We start from the raw sequence: 7,908 nt of genomic DNA, 5'->3' as shown, positions 1-7,908 counted from the left end.
TATTAAAAATATTACACTTATTGTATTTTTGAATACTTTTTATTCACTTAGGGCACCATAATCCTCGAGCCGAATAGTGACCGTAGTTCCTGGTTTGATATTTTGTCTGTCTTAAGACCATCTTCTAGTAAATATATGTCATACAACAATGAGGATTATAATAAAAATAATTGATAATTAATTTGCCAAATGTATAAAATTAAATTTTATTATAAATAGAATGGACTTGAAAAATTAAAGAAATAGAGGTGGGTTGGGTTTGTATAGTTGGGATGGGCTTTTCGAAGTCATGGGCTTGTTGGAATATGATTCTGATCTTGTTTATGCTGCTAAGACTTATCTCCAATTATAATCTCAACATTTAAAAAAAAAACTTCTCTAATTCATATCTGCCATCTTTTTAAATAATTAAATCAAGAACTTACAAATAAAATATTAGTTTATAAATAATAAAAAATAATATTTAAAAAATCAAATAAATTAAATAAAATTCTAAAATAAAATAATACAAATTTATAAATATTAAAATTTTAATGAAAATTATCTGACCATCACGTAATATCTTCAAGTTGACTTCAAAGACAAACTCATGTGAGTTCCATAATAATGATTCGATAAAATGAAGAGAACAATTCGAACAAATCAATGAAAGTGATGTCAAAAAATCTCTACTCAAAATTCTGAGTAATAATAAAATTTATCTTTGTCCAAAGTTGGTAAATAACGCCAAAAAAGTTCAGTCAAATAATAATTGATTATCAACAAATATAATCAAAATAGTGATAAATTCATAGAAATTCTCCGATAATTCATAGAAATTATGAGAGACTGTTCGTGAATCTCTAACGGTCGTAATCAAGTCTCAATCGTACTCTTTTGTTAACTCTCGAAACTCTTGCAAGACTCTCTGAGACGGTCCATTTGTCGAAAATTTTAATGGAAAAATTGCACCATTGGAAAGAGGGCGATGGAAATTCATTAAAGTATTTTTTTTTTACCGATGCCTCACGTCCAAGAATGTATAGAAATGGACATTCATTAGAGCAAACTTTTTCTGGCCTTTTCTTGGGATCAAGCTTTCGTAATCGGAATAGCTCTTGTTTGATCCGCCTTTTTTTATCCAATTGGTCCACCTAATAAGAAAAAAATGTCTTCTAGATAAAAGAATTCCAAAAATTCTTTATTAAAAAAAGTATAAAACCAACTCCAGATCCGATAACATCATCTTCTTTGCTTAAAAAAAACAAACACGGACTCGAGAAATAATCATCAACATAATTAGATATATAAGCAACACAACCCACCAAAAATTGAGAATATTATTCAGATTAAAAATCTGATCCGACTAAATAGAATGTTCTACCAAATAAAACACAATAACTCAAATATAAATATTGGAAAGAGAAACGAGACACATTTGATGTTGGAAAACACATCAGAGGAGTCATGAATAGGATCAACTTCTCTAAAGATATGTTTGGATGAGTGGAATTGGAATTGAAATTTCAATTCTTATGTTTAAGAAACTATAGAATTGTAATTCGATTTCAATTCTTATATTTAAAAAAAGAATATAATAAAAATAGTTTTAATATATTATCTATTTTATTAAAATATGATATGACACAACCAATTAAGATAGCTCAGTGTCGGCTCAATTGTCAAGAGTTTTGATTAAGTTTAGATTCTCATTAAAAAAAATCGGCTCGACATGTTAATTTCATAGATTCAAAAGTAAATATCGGTTCGACATTTTAACTTGCTAAATTCAAAAATAAAATATGGGTTCGAATGGGTTGGCTTTTTAAATTAAAATAAATATATATCGATTTAAAATGTTAATTTACTAAACTAAAAAAGAAAAAAGACATTTATTTGATATTTTAACATCCTAATCTCAAAAAAAAAAATATCGATTGAAACGTTAATCGTGCTTTATATGATAAAATAATAAGTTATTTTGTTTGAAAAAACATAGAAAAAATAAAATTTAAAATTACAATTCCGAGATAAAAAAATGGAATTTACAATTATAAATTACAGTAGATTGAATTTCATAAAAATTCTAATTCTTAATATTAATATTAAAGAATTTATCAAATTTAAAAATTAGAATTGACCTCCCAATTTCAATTATAATGTCAATTTTAGGATTATCATACAGACCATAAGGAAAAAAAATTATTTATGGTTATATTTTAGTATATATATATATATATATATATATATATATATATATATATATTATTTTATCATTAAATTATTTTTTGTGTTCTATTAATTGTTTGTGTGCATAGTTTAACAATTGTATATTTGTTATATTTACATGTATATAAGTGTGTTCAACCGGTCGGTTAACCGGTTAAACGGTTTTGGTTAAGACCAGTTTTACCTTTTATTTTACAAATCGGTTAATCGGCCGTTAATGTTATCGATTTTACCGGTTCTGATTCTACCGGTTTTGGTCGGTTCCGGTCGGTTAATGGTGTTTAACTAGGAACCGATAATTTAATTTTTTAAATTAAATAATAAATTTATGAAATAATTTTATTTTCCAAATTATTGTTTGTACTTTCCTATTATATTATTCTCCATTCTTTCTTGTCTTTATTTTAATATTATTATAATATAATATAATATATTATATTATTAAAATATATTTTATAGATATATTTAGAAATATGTTATAATATATAATATAATATATTTTATATCTATTTTTGTTAACTTTTTATATATTTCTTGAAAAAATTAATTCATTATGTCGATTAGTCTTTGACCAACCAAGTTTATGCGAATATGATTAAATTTCATTCTCAACCGATAAAACGGGTAGTTAAATCGGTAAGTTATAATAAAATAATGGTTATCTGAATAAATCATTTCAGTTTGTTTATAATTTATTTTTGTAAAATTTTATATAAATTAAAATGTTTTTTTAAATAATTCTATAAAAATATAATTTAAAATTTAAAAATAATATTTTTTTATAAATTATTAAATATTATTTATAAAATAACTAATACAAATTATAAAATATATAATTAAATTATTACCGGTTTACCAGTTAAACCGTTAGAAAAATAGGTAAACCGAAAACCAAACCGGTTAACCGGTAAAACCGGAACCGCTAGAACTGGTTAACCAATAAACCGTTAAAATGGAACCGGTTAACTATCGATTCAGTTGGGTTACCGGTTTTCCAGTTTTTTTTTCACCGCCCTACATGTATCTCATATAGTGTGTAATGTATTTTGTGATCCATAATCTATCTTAAATTGTCCAAATTTACCTTAGTACATTGACCATTCCTTTATTTTACTAAAAAACTCACTTTTCTGATCTATTAGCATAAGAGGATACTCTGTCATTAACATCTATCACAAAAGAGAAATAAGGGAAAATATTTTAGGATATGAGAAGATCTAAGTCATGGTATAAAAGGTTAATACAAGGGGATGATATTCAAACTCTAATCCCCAATAAGACTACTTTCTTCTATGAATAAAACATACACACACTCAATATATAGTCTTAATTAAAATCAACAAACACTCACAATCAGTGTATTTTAAACATGGCATATGCAATTATGAAGCTTTTGGTAGTTTTCTTCTTCATGTTGGTTCTAGTCACAGGTGAGCAGATTTCGTTATGATTTTTTAATAAAAAACATTTGAAATGTGTGTTTGAATTGAATGATGGTTAATTTGCATGCAGGAATGGGACCAGGACTAGCACCAGAACCGCCAGAGACGAGAGACTGCCGATCCCAAAGCCACGACTTTAAGGGATGGTGCTTTAGCAATACAAACTGTGGAAATGTCTGTCATGGGGAGAAATTCGAAAAGGGTCATTGCTTTGACTTCCCTTCCAAATGTTTTTGTGTTAAACCATGCTAATGATTAATCTCTCTACCCATAAAATAATATTGAGATAATAATACTATGTTTCTAATAAAATGAACATCTTCTTTATGTGTTACTAAACATTTTGTCACAAAAATCTAAAACTGTAGTACAGATCATCATAATTAGCTCATCAAAATCAAGAAAATAAAAAGCATAAAACTCAAAAAAAAAAAAATGAAAACAACATAAGTACATAACATTCAATGAACATAAAACTTCAAAACTCTATCTTATACCAAAATGATCAGATGAATTAATACAAGTTAATCAAAAGTAGATTTTGATATTATGCAAATGAATAAATAGCCAAAAGTCAGGTTTCCTAAGAGTTTGACAACAAAATAATCCAACAGTTTTTCATTTGAAAATGCTTGTCCGTTTTCTTGTGTATAGTGTTCTTCAAATAGTGTCATTAAGAAAAACAACAAGATTCTTTATTTAATGTAAAATAAAATGCTACACTACCAAAGAAAAATGTATGGATTGATCTATGCTATGATTTCATACCAAGTTATATATCCAGTTTGAAAATAAACAAAATTCCTGGTAATGTATGATTTATTACAAGTTATATATCTAATAGATTATGGTGATCGAGATGGGTTTTGATCAGGGTCTAGGCTTGCGGTGCAATAAAAAAATCGTAATTATTTTATATTGGGCTCACTAGGCCAATTATGTGACCTATTATATGGTTTTAGTTAGAGTTGTACACATGCAAAATATTTGTCATTATTTTTCTATCTCAAATTATAATTTTTTCTTAACAAGATAATGAAAAGGTTTCTCAAATGCTTGTATTTTTTATCGTTTTGAGTTTCTACATAAATCTTGTGTTATCATCGTGTTTTATTTATTTATACTTCATCTCTTCTTTATATTAATTAGTCTCAATCTATATCCATTTTTTAACAATTGGTATCAGAGATTTCAACTTTTTTATTCTGAGACTATATCTATTTTTGAAGATGTTGAATATGAAATGCGATATTTCGTTATTGGATCGCAACACTAGCTTTATAGAAGGTAAACATGCGAGCTTTGCTCACTTAGATTAATTTGGAAGAAACTTTATTAGGGTTTGATAAATGCCCAGTTCGTGGATACTAAAAGAGAAAAATAGAAAGGATCTCAATGCTATGTCTAATATAGATCTTCATCTATCGAATAATATTCTACAGGATGTTATGAAGGAGACAAATGTTGTTGGGTTATGGTTGAAGTTAAATCAGTTATGTATGACAAAAAGTCTTACTAGTAAGTTGCATCTTAATCAACAATTATATTTTCATCGTATTTAGAAAGTTCGTTCTTACAAAAGTATTTATTGTCATTTAAAGAAATTGTTGTTGATTTGAAGGACTTGGAAGTCAAGTATATGATGATGAATATTTAGTTTTGATTCTATTGTGTTCATTGTCCTTATCGTATATCATGTTTCGTGATACTATTTTATTTAGTCGTAATATTGTCATAACTAATGATGTTTATGATCCATTATTTTATAAGGAAAAGATTAAGCATTTTGTTAATTATTTTGATGGTCCGGTAGAGGATCTTATTGATGGAGGGAGAAACCAGTAAAGGGTTTTAACAGATTATCAGACAAATGGATCAAATTCAAGAAAAACATGAAAGACTTGCAATTATTGCAAGAAAGGAGGCACATAAAATTTGTGTGTTGGAGCTACAAAATAAAGTTAATAAAGAGGATGGTATTCTTAATGAAAATTAGACAGAAATCTCAGCGAAACCAATATTATTAAAATTGTATAAAGTGAACTCCTCATGACTTATGTTTGCAATGTAATATCGCAAGATGATTGGATACTCTATTCTAGTTGTATGTATCATATATGTTCCAATCGGGACTAGTTCTCAACATATGATACAGTTTTCAAATGTGTCGTGTTAATGGGAAACAATTCATCATATAAGGTTGGGTATACGAACAATAAAAATCAAGATATTTGATGGAATTGTTTGAACACTTGATAATGTGAGATATGTTCCTGATTTGAATAAAAAAATCTTATTTTTTTTTAGTACTCTCGATTCAAAATAATACAAGTACACTTTTAGAAGATAAGATATTATCACAATATGATAAATTGTGATAATATCAATTTTATATTATTATATTATGTTAGGATCGGATACAACAACAGAAGGGGGGTTGAATGTTGTTGTGCTAAACCTTTACTTTCAATGCGATTTTAACTCTATCAGAAGTTAAAATTTGTTTCTATTCTCTTGACAAATCTTCGCAAACTCTTGAAACAGATTCAAGTACGGAAACGCTTACTGGATTTGAAGCTTATGAGTGCAAGGTAACAAGACGGTAAGTAAATGACACAGAGTTTTATGGATGTTCGAAGATAAAACTCATACGTGTCACCCCTTCTTCTGTTTCCAGAAGGATTTAGTAAAAGACTTTGGTTTATATAGCACATATACAAACCCAATCAGAACTCAGGACTTAACAACTACCTGTTCTAAACTCTTAATAATCACTCTCTATTGAACAGACAACTACTGTTTAACTTACCATACTTAATATGCTCTCAGATATTATAGTATGATATCTCTCAGCTTACAGAATACACTTATTCAATATGATCTAGAGAGAGAGTAAGTAAATTGAGTATTCAAAGATTGTTGAATCGTTTGAATGCTCGGTTGATCTCGTATTCGTTGTGTGTATATATTTATGTGTGTCCACCTTCGTTGTTATGCTTTGAAGCTCTTTAAATAAGATGCATGACAACGGTCGAATCTAGCCGACAATCCAAAGATCTTGAGTTGACTGATGAGGATTCAACATTAAATGCTCTCATTTAATGCTTCTGTAATTTAGGGGATTAGGTAACCAAGGAAACTGTCGTTGTGCAATAGTAGACTCTATTCTTTGAATACGTGTCATCTTTTTGTGGATTACCCTTCTTGTCAACATTGATCTGATGTGCCAGTTTGATCTTGGATTGACTTAAAGGTTTCGGAAATTAATGCTCGGCAATTAATGCTTGAATAATTCAGGGGTTAGGTAACCAAGAAAGTCGTTGTTGTGTTTTGTTGTCTTTTCGTAGCAATGGTCGACTATGTTTCTTGAATATGTGTCGTCTTTCTATTGGTTGCACTTCTTATCATCTTGAGTTGTTGTGGAAGTTAATTGTTATAGAGCGATGTTGATGAAGCAGCCCTGCTGTTGATAAAAAAAGTTTGCTGATAAAGCAGCCCACCTGATGAGCTCTCTACTGCTGATAAAATAGTCTGCTGCAAGCGCTCAAATGATGGGCTCTGCTGTTAGCGCTCAACTGATGAGATCTCTGCTGTCAGCACTCAGCTGATGAGATTTGTACTAATGAGACGTTTGCCCACCTTGAGACTTCTACTCATCTTGAGACGTCTTCTCATCTTGAGACGTCTGCTCATCTTGAAGCATCTTCTCATATTAAGACTTCTGCTCATCTTGAGACGTCTGCTCATCTTGAGACGTCTTCTCATCTTGAGACGTCTACTCATCTTGAGACGTCTGCTCATGCTTTTTCAGTTGAACCTGCGCATTAAACATTTATAGAACTTAGTTTTATTTAATCACATCATCAAAATTATGACGCATCATCAAAATTATATTTTAATTAATTATTCCAAGTTCAATTAAAACGTTTCTCTTCATTAATTGATTTTTTTCTAATTTTAATTCCCCCTTATTAATTCTTTAACTTAATCTAACATTTTTTCCTTTATCTAATCTATTATTATATTAGTTTTCTTATAAACTCAATGTAATAATGTAATGACTATATAATAAACATAACTTATGTAATTTTAATATAATCTAATACAACTTCTCTCTTTATTCTAACATGGTATGAGAGCCAACATTTTGTTCTTGAGCTATAAAATCTAGTATTATGCTGCCTCCATCAATTGTTACTTTAGTCATTGATGGAGGGCTGTGCAGAAAAAATCGGAAAATCGGTAACTCAACCGAACC

The sequence above is a fragment of the Impatiens glandulifera genome, chromosome 4, assembly GCF_907164915.1.
Source record: "Impatiens glandulifera chromosome 4, dImpGla2.1, whole genome shotgun sequence".
NCBI classification, from domain to species: Eukaryota; Viridiplantae; Streptophyta; class Magnoliopsida; order Ericales; family Balsaminaceae; genus Impatiens; species Impatiens glandulifera.
This window is presented reverse-complemented; position numbering follows the sequence as displayed.